This window comes from Rutilus rutilus, assembly GCF_951802725.1.
Source record: "Rutilus rutilus genome assembly, chromosome: 24".
Lineage (NCBI taxonomy): Eukaryota > Metazoa > Chordata > Actinopteri > Cypriniformes > Leuciscidae > Rutilus > Rutilus rutilus.
Genome location: NC_140228.1, coordinates 20,106,180 through 20,124,281, shown reverse-complemented (window position 1 = coordinate 20,124,281; position 18,102 = coordinate 20,106,180). Strand labels below are relative to the sequence as shown.

Genomic DNA, 18,102 nt, shown 5'->3' with positions numbered 1-18,102 from the left:
ACATGTAGTAATGTGTAACTACGTAAAAAAAAACAAAAAAACACAGAACACAAGGAGCAAAAACCAGAACACGACATGTCACAAACAGACATATAAGGACATAACCTGACAAACAACATGGGAAACACAAGGGCTATATACCACACCTGAGAGACAATCAAAGAAAACCAATCAACAAAGGGACTAGAAAACTGGCACAGGAAATCAAGAGAACAAACTAAAAATCCACACCACAACACAGGGAACAGTTGGTTTGACCAAATCCTTTGGTAGAATCATTAATTATAATTTCTTATAAAATATTACTTATAAAAGTGAATCACAGTGTGTTTTTCCACAAACTGCAAGGTAAAAAGACTATTGAATGTACATAAGTCTCAGTGTGTGCACCATGTCAATGTGAGTCAGGTCTAGAAAAGTCAGGAATACTTGTTTAATTGGGGTGAGATCAGGGGCTCAAAGGGGGCCAAGGAGGGACCTGTACCCCTTTCTTTCTCCTCCAGAACCGCTTTGGCACCACTGCTGCTTTTGATGTGTGCTTTGGCTCTTCGAGGCCAACTTTGGAATATGTTCTTGGGAGACCAACGGTTACTTGCCTCCAGGCAAAATCTCAATTCCCGGGATCCGACTCCTCTTTGATAGAATACTTTCGGGAGCAGATAACCACCCCCAATCCCCACTCTGCCTTACCCCTCCTTTAGATCCTCCTCTCCTCCGTGAACCCTCTCTCTCTCATCCATCTCTCTCAAAGATATTCACAAAGAACACTGACTGATTGCCTACATCTCTATATCAGTCGCTCCATTCACTTCAGCAGAACAGATGATAGTGATAACAGGGAGAAAGATGTATTGTGTTATGCATGTCCGGACCTTCTAGACTTTTAAAGACACCATCTGCTTTTAAATATATGAAATGGTATTTAGTTTAATAAAAAGCACTTTGAGACAGAAAGCATTACTCAAAATATACCAATTTTATTAAATTATGAATTAACTAAATTATTTTTACCCAAATACATCAATGAACACACATTAATGTGGCTTTTGTAGATTACATATATAAATGTTAGATGTTATGTGTAATGGATAATCTTAGATGGTTTTGCTTTGCTGTTTTTTCTTCTTCTTCAACCCCCCCTCTTTTTTGTGGTAACTATCAATCTGAAGCAGGGTACATTGGTTAAGTGGTTGTTCTACATTGCTTAACTGGTTGTGCTATATTGGTTTTCTTTGGATTCAAGTGAAAAGCTTAAAAAACTCAGGCCACAGATACATTAAATTTGAGCATGATATCATGCTTCTATCATAGCAAGCACATTTTATTTTACTTGAACTATGTTGTCTTAAGGGTAAATACATTTTCATTGCTGCGCAACCATCAAGGTTTTCTCTCTAACAGACACATCAGTATAGCTTGTACAGCATAAAATGAACTCTATTGGACTTGACTTGTCGGCCACACACGCAGTCAGATTGAGTTTAAGAGATTAGAGTGTGATTTTCAACTGTGAAAAAAATCAGTTTCTGCCCCATTGATTGATGGTGAGCCCAGAAGGTCTTTTTTAACAGCCTAATTTCCCTGTATATTGATTATGTATATTGATTAGGAATAACCCTACTGGAGGCACAGTTTTCCTTTCGATGTTTTGCGAACATCATGGTCTCACTTTGAGTCTTATTTCCCATAGATAGTTTCTACAGTATAATCTTTTAATTTTTATAAGTATACCTGGCTGATCTATTGAAATAATGCAATGAGAATTCATTACTTTAACTTAGAAAGACATTAAAAATTCTTATTTTCAGGCAACAAATGAGGATTTTGTTTAAACACAGATAAATACTATTTGAGTTGTCAGAGGATAATATACTAAAATATTTATTCAATTCCTGTACTTAAAAGGAATCCCTGTTTCAAAGCATGATGATAAGTGTTAAAGTATAGACTTTGACAATTAATTAATGTAATGTAAAACATGTCTTAGTTTAACCGTCGTATTAATCAAAATTTCTTGTTTTTCTTGATGAGGTCAATGATTATGAAGCTTTGGAAAATTATATTATTTAAATTTTAAAATTACATCCATGTTGCTTATATAGTTCAAGCATACAACCTTAAATATTACATATCATATTTATATATATATATATATATATATATATATATATATATATATATATATATATATATATATATATATTTATATATATGTATAAACAATTTAGTCAGTGAAATTAATATTTTGCTAAATATTTTTTTGTGTGTTTTATGTTAAAATGCAGGACAACTCAAAGAAAGTTTAGATTATTTTTTTTAAAATCATCTTTTAGTTCTTACCTAAGAAATTACAATGAATACTAATGAATTTGTGCTTGGCAGTCTAGAACCATTTGTGTAGATATATTGATTTAATTTTTATTGTTTTGTTTGTTTCTCTCAAAGTTCTTGATGGTGAAGAATGTAAGTTCATTATTTAATATATTTTTCAAAGCATTATTAAGAATAAACCCCAAAACCTATTTTTAAGACTTACACCCAAAGCTGCTTAGGCTAGGCTACTGTTGGAGGGTTTGCTTAAAATAAAATATGAGAAAGAACCATTTTAAACAAGCTTTGAATGTTTTATGTTTTAGTTTCTTGTGTCATTTTCTCCCATACAGCATTTAGTTTACAAATCTTCAGAATCAACACATCCTCTTTGTAAGAAGTTACTGCGTCCAAAGCTGTCTAAAGTGTCCTTTTGAATGTTTTCTCGTTATCACTTTTCATTACAGTGTCAGTTACACATTTTATATAGAAATAAAAAATTACACTTACAAGTTGCAAGTTGTAATTAACATAATCACGCGCACATAGCCGACTTGTGAAGTGACCATTTCGTTTTCCCTCTTCAAACATGACTGCACCGTCTCAGGAAGGAGCGCTGGTATAATACCAGGAGAGAGGGAGGGAAAAGGGGGCAGAAGGAAAAAGAGGAGAGGTAGTGTGTCTGCTCTCCGAAAGGGAGGAGTCAGGCACAGGGAAAGGGCAGCTGAGGCTCTACAAATCAAATCTTCTTTCCCCGAGAAACTCTGCGTTACGCTCTTTACTGCGATAAACGTATAGAAGTTTCACGAGTCACTGTACTTTTGTGTTTAGACTTAAGGTATGGGCAAAAAGACAGGGCGCTAGTTCAGTACTGGGCTGCTCCTGCAAAGCGCACATAGGACAGAGAGAGAAGACGAGGGAAAAAGGAAAAAAGTCCGCAGAGCAGTTTTTGGAGTTTAAAGTGAAGAAGCCAAGAGTCTGTCTGCAACAAGCATCTGCAAAGCGAGCGAGAAGAAAGTCTTACGAGGAGAGGACAGAAAAGTTTCACAACAGCTGAACTAGTAAGTGGAAGTAGGCGAATGTACAGTTTTCTCAGCCTCTTTGGTTTCATGAAGTTTTGCGAACCGAAGAAGAGGGGGGAAGAGTCATGTAAAATGTGAAATGCGATACTCCTTCCAGTCTGGTGCAAATGATTACATGCAATATAGGACAAAAACACTATTGGCAGCGGTCGGTGGCTGTTTATTCGAGTTTTCTGCTCTATAGAAAGTTCGGCAGGGCCGTTTGACAAACTTTGCAACTTATTGTCAAACTTGCGGCCCCTATTGGTCTGTTAATTTTTTTGTTGTTGAAAATGTCCATTTGATTTGCTTGTCACATTGATAAGTAGGCCTATCTGCAACCATCACAGTGCAACTGGTTTCAGGGCAATGTGTCCTTGCAACAGTTTAAATAGCCTATTCTCAAATGCTTAAGTGATTTTTTATTGGAAATAGTTCTGAAGAAAAGTTCGGGGTCCCGCATAAGCGTTCGTTTCCCTGAAGATCAGAAAGCAGAACGTAAGAATGTTTCTCGTATTTTCATATCGTTTCAAAAAAATTTAATTGTGTTAGAAAAAATAAATGTTGCTCTCTGATGTAATAGGGCGATCAAACATTTTAGGCTACAATAATTATGTGCGATGGTAGGCCTAATATGTAAAATATAGGCTATTCTATTTACGTGGAATGTGTTTTAAAATTGAACACGTTAAAATTGAAAACTTACGTTTATATGCTGCATTAATTTAGCAAATAAAATCAAAGTTTCAGCCTGCAGTGATATAGCCTACTGCATGTTCATTACTATTTTATGTTCACTTTGAATTTAATCAATGCTTAAGAAAACATCTCTGGAGACTGTTAAAATCGAGTAGGCTATAAATCACATAAATTATTGCGATAATTAAATAGATAGAAACTATTCAAATGTCATGAGAATGATGATTTTTTTTACGTAGTAACTAATACGTTTTCTGCTCTCCACAGGGATAAAATGCTAGGTTAGTAGTTAGTAGTAAGTTAAATAATTGCCTATGTTTTATTTTAAAAGACTAATGCTAATTAATAGCCAAGATGTTATTAATGGAAATTATCATTATTTACTGTTTGGATGTTGTGTAAAGTTTTTGTGTCACAGCCTAGATATTTGCTTTCAACTTTTTAAAACTTCACACACTGATACCACGAAAGACTTGTTTGTAGTTTGTCGACGAAGCTTCAGAACACCCGTGTCCCGCCAAACCCCTCCTGACACCTGCGCGCGATTAACTGAGGACATAGAATCTCACATTTAAATTCAAAATTCACTGTTCAGTTAAACGTTTCGTCACACTTTGACCGTTAATGTTACGTTTTTTTTGCAAGCTTGTACTGATTAACAGTAGCTAATGTATTTACATGATATTGTTTTGTGGAGCTATTATAATTTATTACAATAACATGCATTTAAAGTGTAAAGTGAAGCCTGCTTGACGATTTTTTTGACCATCAAACGTAAATGAGGTCTGCCTAAATTGCGTGTTTGAGGTTTGCTTTTCTTCTCTTTTTTTCATTATATTTTTTACTTTATTGCCTTTTATGTACAAGAGTTGTTTCTTAGTGAATTGTCTCTATTGAAATCTGTATATATAGTTGACCCAATGCTGTATTGAACACATAAAATGCTAAAAGGTGTGTAAAATGTTCTCATATTTTAAATGCAATCAATAATTTGTTATATTATACTCTTTGTAATATGTCAGTTATTAGGCTGTCCGGTGACCTATGAATTTGCATGACATGTCAAACAGGATAGAAAAATATGTTAAACAATCTGTAATCAGTCTTTCATGTCAAATTTACCAGTAGGCCATAACCGATAGTTATGCATTTTTTTTCAGCCTTTACTCAATGTTGTAATGAAATAAGCATTCATTCGAGTTCTTCAATTCAAGCTCTGTGATGATAATAAGTCATTGTTCTCTAAAAAGACACAGACCTCAGTGCGATTAGAAAGAAAATCCACAGCATGAGTTTTCAAGTCAGTGTTTATCTCACGCTTCTATGTTTTGGGAACAAATTTGTACCTTGTTGCTTTAAAAAGAAAAATAAATTGTTTAAAATGTAAACGATAAACTATATATTATATAATTCAAACAGGAATTAGTAAAAAAGCTTAATAAAAAACAACAACGATTTTTTGGGTTTAAAATAGAAAAACAGATTTGGTTATTGGAATATGAATTTCACTGGACCTTTGTAAATATCCTAAATTTAAATGTTTATTGTTGCATTTGCTCAGTATGCATTACAGACTTCAATAAATATTTGCGTGCAATTCTTTGATCAAACAGGTGTTATTTTGCAAAAAAAACACTTGCCTATTCATGATTTATTCTCCCTCACTCGTGAGCAGAGTAGACCAGATTAAAAAATAGTTCATCTGATCAGAGTCACTCATCAACCTGGAGTTTATCACACTTCATATATGCAAGGCTGCATTTCAGAACAGAAGGTTAGCAGGTCACTCTCGCCTTTTCTTGCCCGCTGTACTGAGGGCACTGTGTCACCAGCTAATATTAAAAAGTGGAGATGACATACGATTATCCTCAATGTCATCCCACCCCCTCCTTCCACTTACTGCATGTGCATAAAACCCTCAGATTAGGCCCGACGTTGGAGAGGGATGCCTGTATCCTTCACCCTCAGGGTGCTTTAGCATCCTAAAGCAACTCTACCTGTCATTAGGTGCATGTGGGAATGAGATGACTAACAGGGGTGCATTGAGATGCTAATGTGGGTTTGAATTGCACTGTGCTTATTGTCCAAACCAATAAGGAACAAATGAATGGGAAATTTGTGTGTCTCTGAGAGGCCGATAGCAGATTGCTATCCTGGAAGTGCTCTCAGGAGCTTTTTTTTTCATGCTATGGTTTGTGTTGCAGCAGTTAAGAGTTTTTTTTTACGAGTCTGAAGTCTCGGAATCCAGGTCGGGCTGATTGCTTTTAAGTAGAGTGATTTGTTATAATAGATCTGTAGCGGCATGAGGTGACAACTAGGCTTTTTGATCATAATCAAGAATCTAACTCCCTGATCTGTTGTCAAATTTGTATATCTTGGAGTAAGATGCATTTTTCCCCCTCAAAGTATCCGATGTATTTGGCCATATTTAGCATTTTTGACCCTAACAAGCAGCACCTGATCTAAAATTGCCCGTAAATCTTTGTTGTGCGCTACTGTGGTGCTCTGCTTCCACAAGCTAGTACTTTCAACTGAAACCTCTCACTTTGATGATTCTCAACTTTGATATGTTCAGCATCAAATAAAATGGACACAAAGAGCAAGAAAGAGAAAAGGGAAACAAGTGAAAGCGAGTAATTGAGAAAAAGAGGCGATGCTCTCGAGCTGTGGGCCGCGTCGGATCAGAAGTTGAGCTGTTGTGGAAAAGTAGAGACACGTCAAAAGTGTTCGTCTATATTTGTGTCTCAGTGGAGGGGGTCTCTAGCTTTGTAGGGGGCTTGCTCTCAAGCTCTCTCTCTTTCCTTTTCTCTTCACCCCCTTCTAATCCCCAGGCCCAGTCATCCCTTCAGGGCATGCCTCAGATCTGCCTCTATGTCAGGACGACCCCTTCCTTCTCTTCTTTCTGTTGCCCTTTCTCTCTTTCTTTTTGCTTTATCTCCATTACCATTTTATATTTTACTATTTCACACTCTCTTTATATATATATATATATATATATATATATATATAATATATAAATATATATATATATATATGATGCCTCTGAAAATATATGTACATATTTGGACAATTAAGCCACACTTGAATGTACAAAATTTATGAATATCATTTTGTATAAGATACAAAATATCATACCAAGACCTTTTCTCCAAACTAACTTCACTTTTCAAAGCCATTTTTTATTTATTTTTATTATTTTTAATCAATTGGTCCCAGCATGAAGTAATTTGTCCTCTAGTTCATAGAGGTGTTCTAGCTGTGTGTAATTCATCACATTAACTATGAACATATTACACTAATGTTTACTAATGTTATTTACTAATTACTAATATTATATATTTACTAATGTTTGACAATCAGAAAGTGTCCAAGTGACCTTAATTTAAAGCAATAAATTGTGTGATCATTTAAAGTTGGCATGAAATAAACCCTTTTCCAAATGCATTCTATAGATCGTATTGTGAAGGATTTGTATATGTATATGTTTCATGTTAAAAAATAGTTTTGACCTCGTAGTGTTTAATCAAAATATCATAACTGGACCTTCTGGTGAAAATGGCAGACTTCTCTCTGTTGATGCATGCAGGACTTCTACAGCCATTTAGTCTGCTCAAACCCGTTTTCTGCTAGCTCTGAGCTTTTGGAGCCTCTGTTTCATATTCTATTTTTCATTCTCAGTTTTTTTCTCTCTCATTCACATACAGCTTTGTAGGCTGTCACATGAAATGAGCAGGTTTATACCAATGTATGAGAGTGACAGACTGTTTTCACTGGCAAGGCTGGCTTCTGGAAACTCAAAATTGACCTGTGAATTAGCCTGGTCATTAACCTTTTAGAGAAGCTTTAGCAATGGCAGAAAAAACAAGCGAATTCACCAGAAAAGAGAAGTTCTCGAGAAATGTTATTCTTAAGCAGATCTTCAGCTTGCCATGCATGTTGCTTAACCATTAGGCCTGTTAACCAGCATAAACCAGTCTCAGCTTCCAGAGAAATTCATGCTGTTTTTTTCATGAAGGGTGCTACTTGCATAGATGTGTGTGTGTGTGTGTGTCATGGATAAAGCTAATGTTTTCTTTCCTCAAGTAGGTAGCTGCAAACAAAACACATTGTGTGTTGGCAATAACTTCTTGGTTTGCCTCTTTAATTTGCCATCTGTTAAACCATATGTAAACCTGTGTGTGAAGTGCAGCAACAAGAGAACTAAGTACTTCCCCATGGTGGCAGGGTGTGTTAAGGAGTTGTGACCGAGTGGTTGTGTGTGAATGGTCTTTGATGTGAAGTATTTTGAACAAAAGTGAAAACATCCAAACACACACAGAGGGGACAGATAACATGGTCCTTCCATGTGATCGATGCCTTATCTCCTGCTCTGAGATTTTTAGCCATTTCAGATATGAATGAATGAATAAATAAATAAAAATACAATTAAGCAAATGTTAACTGTAAAATGTAAACTATGTAAATACTTAAAAAAAAGTACTTAACCATTTAAACATATCAATTAAAAAATGTTATATATTAAAGCATTCCATAAATAAAAATGATTAAATAATACATCATTTAAATAAGAAAAAAATGACAACTTTAATGACTTAACCTTCAACCCTAAGCATTACAAGGCCAGGGTAGTATAGCTTAATATCAGATTCATATGTAGAAAGATATAAACAGTCTGTGCCAGGGCATGTGTTCTCCCTCTATAGTATAAGTATAGCTCCTCTCATGTTTGCCTCTTATTCCCTATGTTTTGCACTCTTCTCTGTCCCCTTTGAGTACTTTAAAAGTAAATGTCAATGCCTTTGCTTCCCTATTCCCTGAGATAAATAATGTCCCTATTTACAAAAACAAAAGAGGAGACTTAACTATAAGAGCAAATTTCAGGCAGGCCTGAAAGACTCCCCCATTGTCATCACAGCATCTGAAGACTAATCGCTTTTTCTCATGCAAAGTGTGCTGGTTTTAAGGGCCAGGGCATAGATGGAGTTAGAGGGAGAAGGAGAGAGAGAGAGAGGGGGGTGTAGGGGGAGGGTGGGGGTGGGGGGGGGGGCTTTGTTTTAACAATACTCCACGGGGAACATTGAAGGGGAGGCAGGGTCTATTGGAGAGGTCCCTCTCCCGCTGAACAAAGACCAGTTCCTTCTAAGCAAAAAGAAGGGGAGGGGATGGAGGTGAAAGTTTTACAGACTAGTTCCCTCAAGGAGATTTTGGAGTGGAGGGGAGCAGAAAGGAGGTAGAGAACAGGGTCTTTGGAGTCCTCGGTTGTTTATAACGATAATGTGTCACACTGTTAATTACAAATATGACACACCAACACTCAAGGGACAAGGGAGGAGGAGGAACAGAGGATAGGATTAGCGGTATGATGGTATGTTGTGGGACGGATGAAGTGTCAACCAGGAGAGATTTTGTTATACTGTGGCTATTTTTACACATGAGAGTGAAAATAATAATAATAATAATAATAATAATAATATATAAATTACCGTGCATGAAATGTTCCCAAACAAGTTCAGTTGACTTTAGTTGTTTACGGTTGCTGAGCAACATCGCAAGTTGTTGTGTTCATATAATGACACTGATGTGCATTTTACAATGACTTTGAATGTGGCTCAATATTGATATCATTAATTTTTTAATTGTAGTAGTTTTGTTATTACACAAAATAATAGTTTTGTAGTTTTGTTATTAAAGCTGTTATTTTTTTTTTTGTAGTGACACCAGACTTATATTTTGTTTGCGTCCTATAAATATATATAAACTAATATATAATTACCATGTTATTAGAATTTCCTCATACTGCCCTACCCTAATAGAGGCAAACATTTAGAGAGAAACAGCAGGATAAATGTGCACATGGGCAGTAAAGGAGTTTTTGCCATACCACTCCAGAAGGCTGTTTTTATCGAAGGGGGCTCAGCTTGCTTGAGAAATACATCTTATACATCTTATTCTTGTAGGAGGACAAGGTTAGACTATGAAATGTATTATTCAGTCACACACACACACACACACACACACACACACACACACATAATCGGACTCTTTAGGTTGCCGGCTGGCTGCTCATGGCGGACAGCGAGCGTGCCGTGTGCCGTAGTAAAGGCTCATCCAGCAGCCACAGTTAAGAGCGAAAGGTTCCATTTGTCAAAGGTGCTCGAGAGCGCTCCCCCTCTCTCGCTGCCCCGCAGTTTGGCGGCTACTTGCCGAAGTCATTGTCTGAGAGGAGGCAGGACATTACTCACTGCTGAGGGAGGGAGAAAGAGATTTGGGGCCCCAGGCACCCGGACTGACCGGGTTTATGAATGGGGAATTAGGTTTGCATACTGTGAGTTAGTTACTGTGACAGCAGAGCCCTTTAGACTTGAACTTGACTGGGCTGATGTCCACCATATGAGGAACAGAAAGAGAGGAAAACAAATAGTGGGGTGGGGGGGTTGATGTTGGCACATTTGCTGTCCTGTGCTGTGTAGTGCATGATAATTCTAAAATGTCCAAAAGTGCATGTTTGGATGCTTGTCTTGTGAAGTAAGTGGGTAGCTGACATGTGATACTTTTAGGAAGTTGACGTACTGCAGTGTGACGTTAAAACTAAGTGAGACGTTAAATCCGTTTTTTTAGATACAATCACGAAAGAATAATAATTAAATGACCTATATTATACGTTTTGTTGTAAAAAAAAACTATAAACAAAACTATACATATATATACAGTATATATATATTATATTGTGTATGTATAATATTTAGTGTATGTTCACAATGTACTAGAGTTCACAAGAGTTCGGGATACTCATGATGTAGATGCTACAAGATGTTAGCTTTTTGGAGGGAAATGTGGTGAAAAAGAAGAATGCAAAGTGGAAGAGAAAAAGGAAAGTGTCGAGACAGTTCGGAAGGCTGCAGAAAAGGAAAAGAGGGTAGAGAAAGGAGGAGAGAGAGTTAAAAAGAGAAAGAGTTGAGCGGGAGTGTTTTTTCCTCTCAGAGCTCAGTGTAAGCTCACGTCTACCTCCCAAAGCTGCGTTCACAAAGAGATTTACAAGACAGGTCTCTACCGCCCTGCATTTCAAGTGTGTGTGTCTGTGTATGTAAGTCTTCCAACCTGTGTGAGTTATTTCATGCATATAAAGTGCATGTGAACAGAACACTGCAGATTTTCATATGCACATGCATATTATATTTCAGTATTTGTGCTGGCAGTTTATACAATTTCAGCAATGTTTACAATATCAGTATGTACAGTAATATGTGTTTCACCTGGGCAAAGGGATACCTGGCACAGGCCTACTGATATACTTTTAATAGATTTGAATATGTCCTCTCACAAAAGCTTGAAAAACCTTCAGATGCTAGGAAATGTGTGTGTCGTGCATCATGTGTCGGCACTGTATTCAGGGGTACTTCCACATACTATGGGGGCTCCTTAGCTTTTAGAATTATTTATGTTGTTTGGCTTTTTGTGCTACAGTCAAAGCATTTGTCTCCTCCTATTAGACTGAACGACTCTACTGAACCCAGCTGAAATCTCAACTCATCCCACCAAAATCCCCCTCTGCTACACTTTACGGACTACATAATGTCTTGATGGTCTGGATTGTGCAGTCGAATAATTTAAGAAAAAGTGCATTACTGTAAAGCAATATTTGTTACTTCAGTACAAGTCAGCTGTTTACTCTGTTAAAACCAATTGTCTCTCATTCATATAATTTTAATAAAAGTATAAAAATAAATCTAAAAAACAAGATAAAAAATTCAATAAATTAAAATTTAAAGGGTTAGTTCACCCCCCCCCCCAAAAAAACAAAAAAAAAACAATCTCATAATTCACTCACTCTCAAGCCATTCTAGGTGTATATGACTTTTTCTTTTCTTTTCGGAGTTATATAAAAAATATCCTGGCTCTTCCAGGCTTTATGATGGAAGTGAATGGTACCTTGTTTTTTGAAGCCCAAAAAAGCACATCCATCATAAAAGTAATCCATACGGCTCCGGGGGGTTAATAGAGCCTTCTGAAGCGAAGCAATGCATTTTTGTAAACTATTATGACTGGCTTCCGATAACGACCGTATGCGAGTCGAGTTCCGGCCGAAGAGTGATATGAAGGTAATATGACGTCATAAAGAATCGCATGCGCAGGGTAAGATTTGTGCATCAATCTATCATAAATGTAATCCATACGGCTCCAGGTTTTTATTTTATTTATAAAGGCCTTCTGAAGCTAAGCGTTTTTTTATAAGAAAAATATCCATAATTATAACTTTATAAACTGTAATCACTAGCTTCCGGTAATGTCTGTCCGTGCGTTCACGAGAGAGTCGAGTTCTGGCGTATGACGTAAGACGAGAGTAGACGCCTCTCGTGGTTCAAACAAATCTGGGCAACAAACTCAAGCTCCAGACTTCTAATTTGTGACCTGTGTTTTGTTTTGCTCTATCCTCTGCTCTTCTGTGTACGTCAATACGTCATGCGTCGGGTCAGAAGTCACTCTATGAAGGTAATATGATGTCATAAAGAATCGCATGCGCAGGGTAAGATTTGTGAAAGTGTACATAAGATTGCAAACGTAAATTAAATTTACATGCGCAAGAGAAGATTTGTAAAGGTGTAAATCGGCTTTCAAGTGTGAGAAAAAAATATTTGCAGCATTTTACTGTTATTCGTAAGTGTAATTCATGTACCGTGAAACTGCAGCTTCATGCTAACGCAAAATAAATAGGATCTGTATTTCTTCTAACTTCCATTTTTCCACGCTTACACTTTTGGCATGGTTTTTGCGCACAAATACGGCCAAAAGTATTGCAGGCCTGTGAACAGCAATTTTCAAGCAAAAACAACAGAGTCAGGAACTGCAAAAAAGATTAATTGAGTAATTAATTGTGTTTGTGTAAAAAAATAAACTGTTGCAAATGTCTAAATGACTTCTTGTGTGCATGGGGCAAAAAAGTTCGCGAAATAACTCGATTTGTACAGTTGCGTCTTTCTTTTACATGTGCTTCCCGTTTTGGCACGATCCTCTCACTCATTGAGTTTTGCAAGCGCTAAGAGGAGGGCGGATCCACCTTCTTCATGTAGCCAATCAAAAGAGCTTCTTGCTGACTCTCAATTTACTCTTATCTGATTGGTTCAATAAACACGCCAGTCACCAGAACACATCTTTATCTTCATTTGGCTCAGAAACGTTCTTGTTGCCGAAATGGTACTTTTAATGCACACATAGGCCTACATGCTAAATAAATAAATAAACAAATAAATCATGATTGCTTAATAGGCTGTGCACCATTAGGCTGACTATATGAGTCCATACTGAATTTCGAGCTGGTGTGTTCAGTGCATGTATCCTGCTCATCAGGCCATATCAGTTTGTAATCTTGATGCTGCTGAATGTAGGCCTAGTATCTGCACTACTACAAGCATACTTTCACCTGTCTAGGATTCCAGAATTATTATTATTATTTTACTAAAATGAGTTACAATAATATTTTTTCCCTTTAATGTGTATTTTAAGAGCATCTCTAAATAATGCACCATTTATCACCTGCAATGCCATCGTGTAACCACTAGATGGCTGGATAGCCCTATATATAAACATATCAAGACGCTGTGTATTCCCCGGTTGCTGGGTTTTTATTCAGACATAATTAGTTACTTTTTGTCAAAGTTGAGTTTATGTTGATTTAGTATCAGTTTTTCATTACAGTCGAATCTGGACACAGAGAAAGCATTTTGTTATTCATACTTGCTACATATAATAGCTTGATCAGACACACGAAAGTAATCACTAATCAGAATCAATATTGACAGTGCGACCAAGACAATATTTCAAAATATATAATTGAGTGTTAAATACCATGAACAGAGACATGATGTGAAAAACACTGCATCAGAATGGTATTATTACATAAAGAATGGGTATTAAATGTTTTGATTGTAAAGTTTAACATCAGCTCAGTGGTGTAGCAGATTATATAATACATAAAATTTCAATCCAATAACGTTAACACCAGCTTGAAATTCAGTATGAATGTCAGTCTGCCTTAATCAGCCTAATGGTGCACAGCTTATTAAGCAATCATGATTTATTTGTTTATTTATTTGTTTGTTTGTTTATTTATTTATTAAACATGTATGTGTGCATTAAAAGTACAATTTCGGCAATGAGAATGTTTCTGAGCCAAATGAAGATTAAAGATGTGTTCTGGTGACTGGTGTGCTTATTGAACCAATCAGATAAGAGTAAATTGAGAGTCAGCGAGAGGCTCATTTGATTGGCTACATGAAGAAGGTGGACCCGCCCTCCTCTTCAGCTTGCAAAACTCAATGAGTAAGAGAATCGTGCCAAAACTGGAAGCGCATGTAAAAGAAAGACGCAACTGTACAAATCTGGTTATTTTGGGAACTTTTTTGCCCTATGCACTATAAACCATTTAGACTACACCGTTTATTTTTTTACACAAAGTTTGATTTTACGCAATGAATCTGGTTTGCAGTTCCTGGCGCTGTTGTTTTCGCTTGCAAATTGCTGTTCACAGGCCTGCAATACTTTTGGCCATATTTGTGCGCAAAAACCGTACCAAAAGTGTAAGCGCGGAAAAATGGAAGTCAGAAGAATACAGATCCTATTTATTTTGCATTACTGTGCGTTCACACCGGACGCGAATAGCGCGCCAAATTCGCGCCTGCCGCGTCTAGTTATACGCTTGACCACTTTGTGTTAATTCGCGCATCAAGAGTGAAATTGACGCGCGTCAGAGGCGAAATCCGGAGGCGAAAGTTTCGAAACCCGTTGGCGGCCATCTTTTTTAGATGTTTATCGAGCATTAGCATTAGCATTATTCGAGAGAGTCACCGCTCGTATATGCTCTGGAGAGCAGAAACAGCTGCGTAGGGGACATCGTCGCTGTACTCGGGTCCACCAGACCCTCCGGAGGGTTTCAGGAGTTTCACAATTTGCTCCAGGAGCTAGGTTTGGTGGACCTAACGGTGAGGACGCTGACGAGGACAGCATAGGCCGTATAAGGCCTCGGCCTCGAGTGGTCGCTGCCTGATGAGCCCACGCTCTACAGCCCGGCGCGAGGTTCACCCTCGCCCGCACCCACCTAATCTGTCATTTATTTTTGTTTTGATAATAAATGGAGCCAGCCTCCTAAAGTGAAACCTGTCCTGTGATTTTTGTTTTTGTTTTTATACACTAAATTGTGTTTGTTGTCTTTACATTAGATTAATAATGTTTCATATAATCTAGAATAGATATGGAATAAATAGCATTCAATACAAAATGAGTATCTCTCATATATTGAAATCGAGTTTTTATGTGAAAGATTTGCTTTGTTGTGCATTTTAGTCATATTACAAAATAATTTATTGAGGCCAAACATAAAATAACATTATAAACTGTCACTTCACCACGTGACAGCAGCAAGCAGGCTCCTGATTCGAATTGACGCAGAAGTTCAGATTTTAACGGTGCGTGTCCACTGGCACGGTGCGAGCGTTTTCAATTCATTCCTATGGAAGTCGAGCTTCACGCTCGCGCAGTGCATTTTGGGATTGACAGCGGACCGGAGAAAGCGTTGAGAGCGACCGAGAGCGTCAAAAGGTTGGGCAGTTCTCGATTTTATGCAAATATTAAGCGAAAAACGCGGTCGGCAGCCAATTGCTGTGAGGTTCGGGATGTGACGTCTGTTTTGAGAGTTTAAAAATATGCAAATTGTGCCGGAGTTTATGCTGGATTTAGTGCGTAAATCATTTTGTTAACAATTTAGACGCTTTGCAGTTGTTATATATATGTTAAAGATTTTATTTTGGATGTGTTCATTGTGATTATATTGGCTAGGTTTATAAAAGTTTATAAAATTGAAAGGATCTTTGCTTGGTGCATTTGGAAACAAAGCTTGTCTATTTTTAAATGTAATCGTGTGCATCGCTGATGATTATACTGTCCGTGTGTTGAAAAAAACTTAGATTAAACACACTCGCAACAGACACACCCCGAAGCGGAGACGTTACAGCGTTGCCAGCGGCACTGAGCGGACTTTTGCCGCACCGTCAGGCGGCAGACGCGAATTCGCGTCAAACGCGTGAATGCACAAAAAGCACTAATAAAATCATTTGCATTCCAGACGCTCAATTCGCGCCATTCGCGTCTACCGCGCCACGCTCTACGCCTCATTCGCGCAGCAGGAATTTTTTACGCGCGTAACGCGTCTTTGCATTGACTTAACATTGAAATCACATTGAAATCACTCGCGCCTGACGCGCTATTCGCGTCCGGTGTGAACGCACCATTAGCATGAAGCTGCAGTTTCAAAATACATGAATTACACTTACGAATAACAGTAAAATGCTGCAAATATTTTTTTCTTACACGTGAAAGGCGATTTACACCTTTACAAATCTTCTCTTGCGCATGCAAATTTAATTTACGCTTGCAATCTTAAGTACACTTTCACAAATCTTACCCTGCACATGCGATTCTTTATGACGTCATATTACCTTCATACAGTATCACTCTTCGGCCGGAACTCGACTCGCATACGGCCGTTACCGGAAGCCAGTCATAATAGTTTACAAAAACGTAAAATAGTTTTTCTTTTATGATGGATGTGCTTTTTTGGGCTTCAAAAAACAAGGTACCATTCACCTCCATTATAAAGCTTGGAAGAGCCAGGATATTTTTTTATATAACTCCGATTGTGTTTGTCTAAAATAACAAAGTCATATACACCTAGGATGGCGTGAGGGTGAGTAAATGATGAGATAATATTTGGGTGAACTAACCCTTAAATAAACACATTTATTATACATTTAAATGATGTAATAATACATGTATAAAAATAAAGGAAAGAAAAGAATAAAAAAAGAATAATGATGATTAATTTGTGTGCATAGTTATGGAAAATGTTACTTGTTAATTTTATTATTTAAATTTTTATTTTTATTTTATACTTTAACTAAATTGTGACTTTGGGCAACTATGTTGTTATATATGTGATATATAAATGCAAGAAAGAAAGAAAGAAAGAATTATATGATAAAAAATAGTTTTAATCACAATACAACCAATTCAAATGTGATATTTAAATCCTGGAGACAGGAGATGTGAACATTTTCCATCATGGTGAGGGAGCAAAGCCCTAAATGGCAGATAAAATTTGCCTGCTGGTTAAACGCTGGGCATCTCTGGAAGTAAGTGGCATATGTTAATGACGTAGATATTGGGAGTGTGTTTATATGATTAGCGAGTGAAAGGTCGAGATGAGAGTTGAGCAAGAGTGATTTGTCTTCTCACACAGCGAAAGGAGATCAATGCAAAGTGCCTCTCGCCTGCTCAACAAGCCATGTAAACTCATTAACTCGCTGAGACCTGTCCCTGGTTTTACATACATACACACACACAAACGTGGCAAATCAGTGAAATTACATGTGTGAGATTAGGTTAACGTTTTAATGAGTGTGAGTGGGTGTCTGTGATTTTCTAATTTGATTGTGTCAAAGTGTGTATGGAGACAGTGGTTTACATGTATGTGTTTAAGGGATAGTTGGGATTAATGGGTTTCTATTATTGCACAAATGTTTTTCACACCAGTCAGTGATTTATTGAGTAATTAGTCAGTTGTGAACTGCTTGGTAATTTCATGTTTAAAAGTGCATGTTCAGAGGCTGGTGTTCACAAATTAATGTTCTCCTGCTATTAAAAATAAAGCTTCTTCAACATTCTTTACAGCATTGTAGGTTATTTTCTTAACAAGGGGTGGGAGGTTTGAGTTGTTGTTTGGATCTTTGGCGATGAAAGTTTGAAGATGTAACATTTAAGTTTCTGGGTTATTGAGCATCAGTATATACTATAAGGGGGTTTATGGAGAATTTCTTAGTGTAACATTAGAAGGTTCTTTTACATGGTAAATTCTAATTAGTTAACCTTTACTAACTCTTTCCCTGCCATTGACTGAAATGTCCGTCATTTATGAGACAATGCTTCACCGCCATTGATGGAAGTATACGGCTTTTCGTGTGTTTTTACTTTTATGCGGTTGGGG

At 37.1% G+C, this 18,102-nt stretch overlaps 1 protein-coding gene across 1 annotated transcript in view; it reads left to right on the top strand.

The window, feature by feature from the left end:
- The first annotated feature begins 2,960 nt into the window (after positions 1-2,960).
- The window catches only part of gli3 (GLI family zinc finger 3), a 182,165-nt gene continuing 167,023 nt past the window's right edge, over positions 2,961-18,102 (top strand). The window contains exon 1 of the mRNA XM_084399264.1: positions 2,961-3,371. The gene's annotated coding sequence lies outside the window, so the exon portion shown is untranslated. The remainder of the gene's footprint in view (positions 3,372-18,102) is intronic.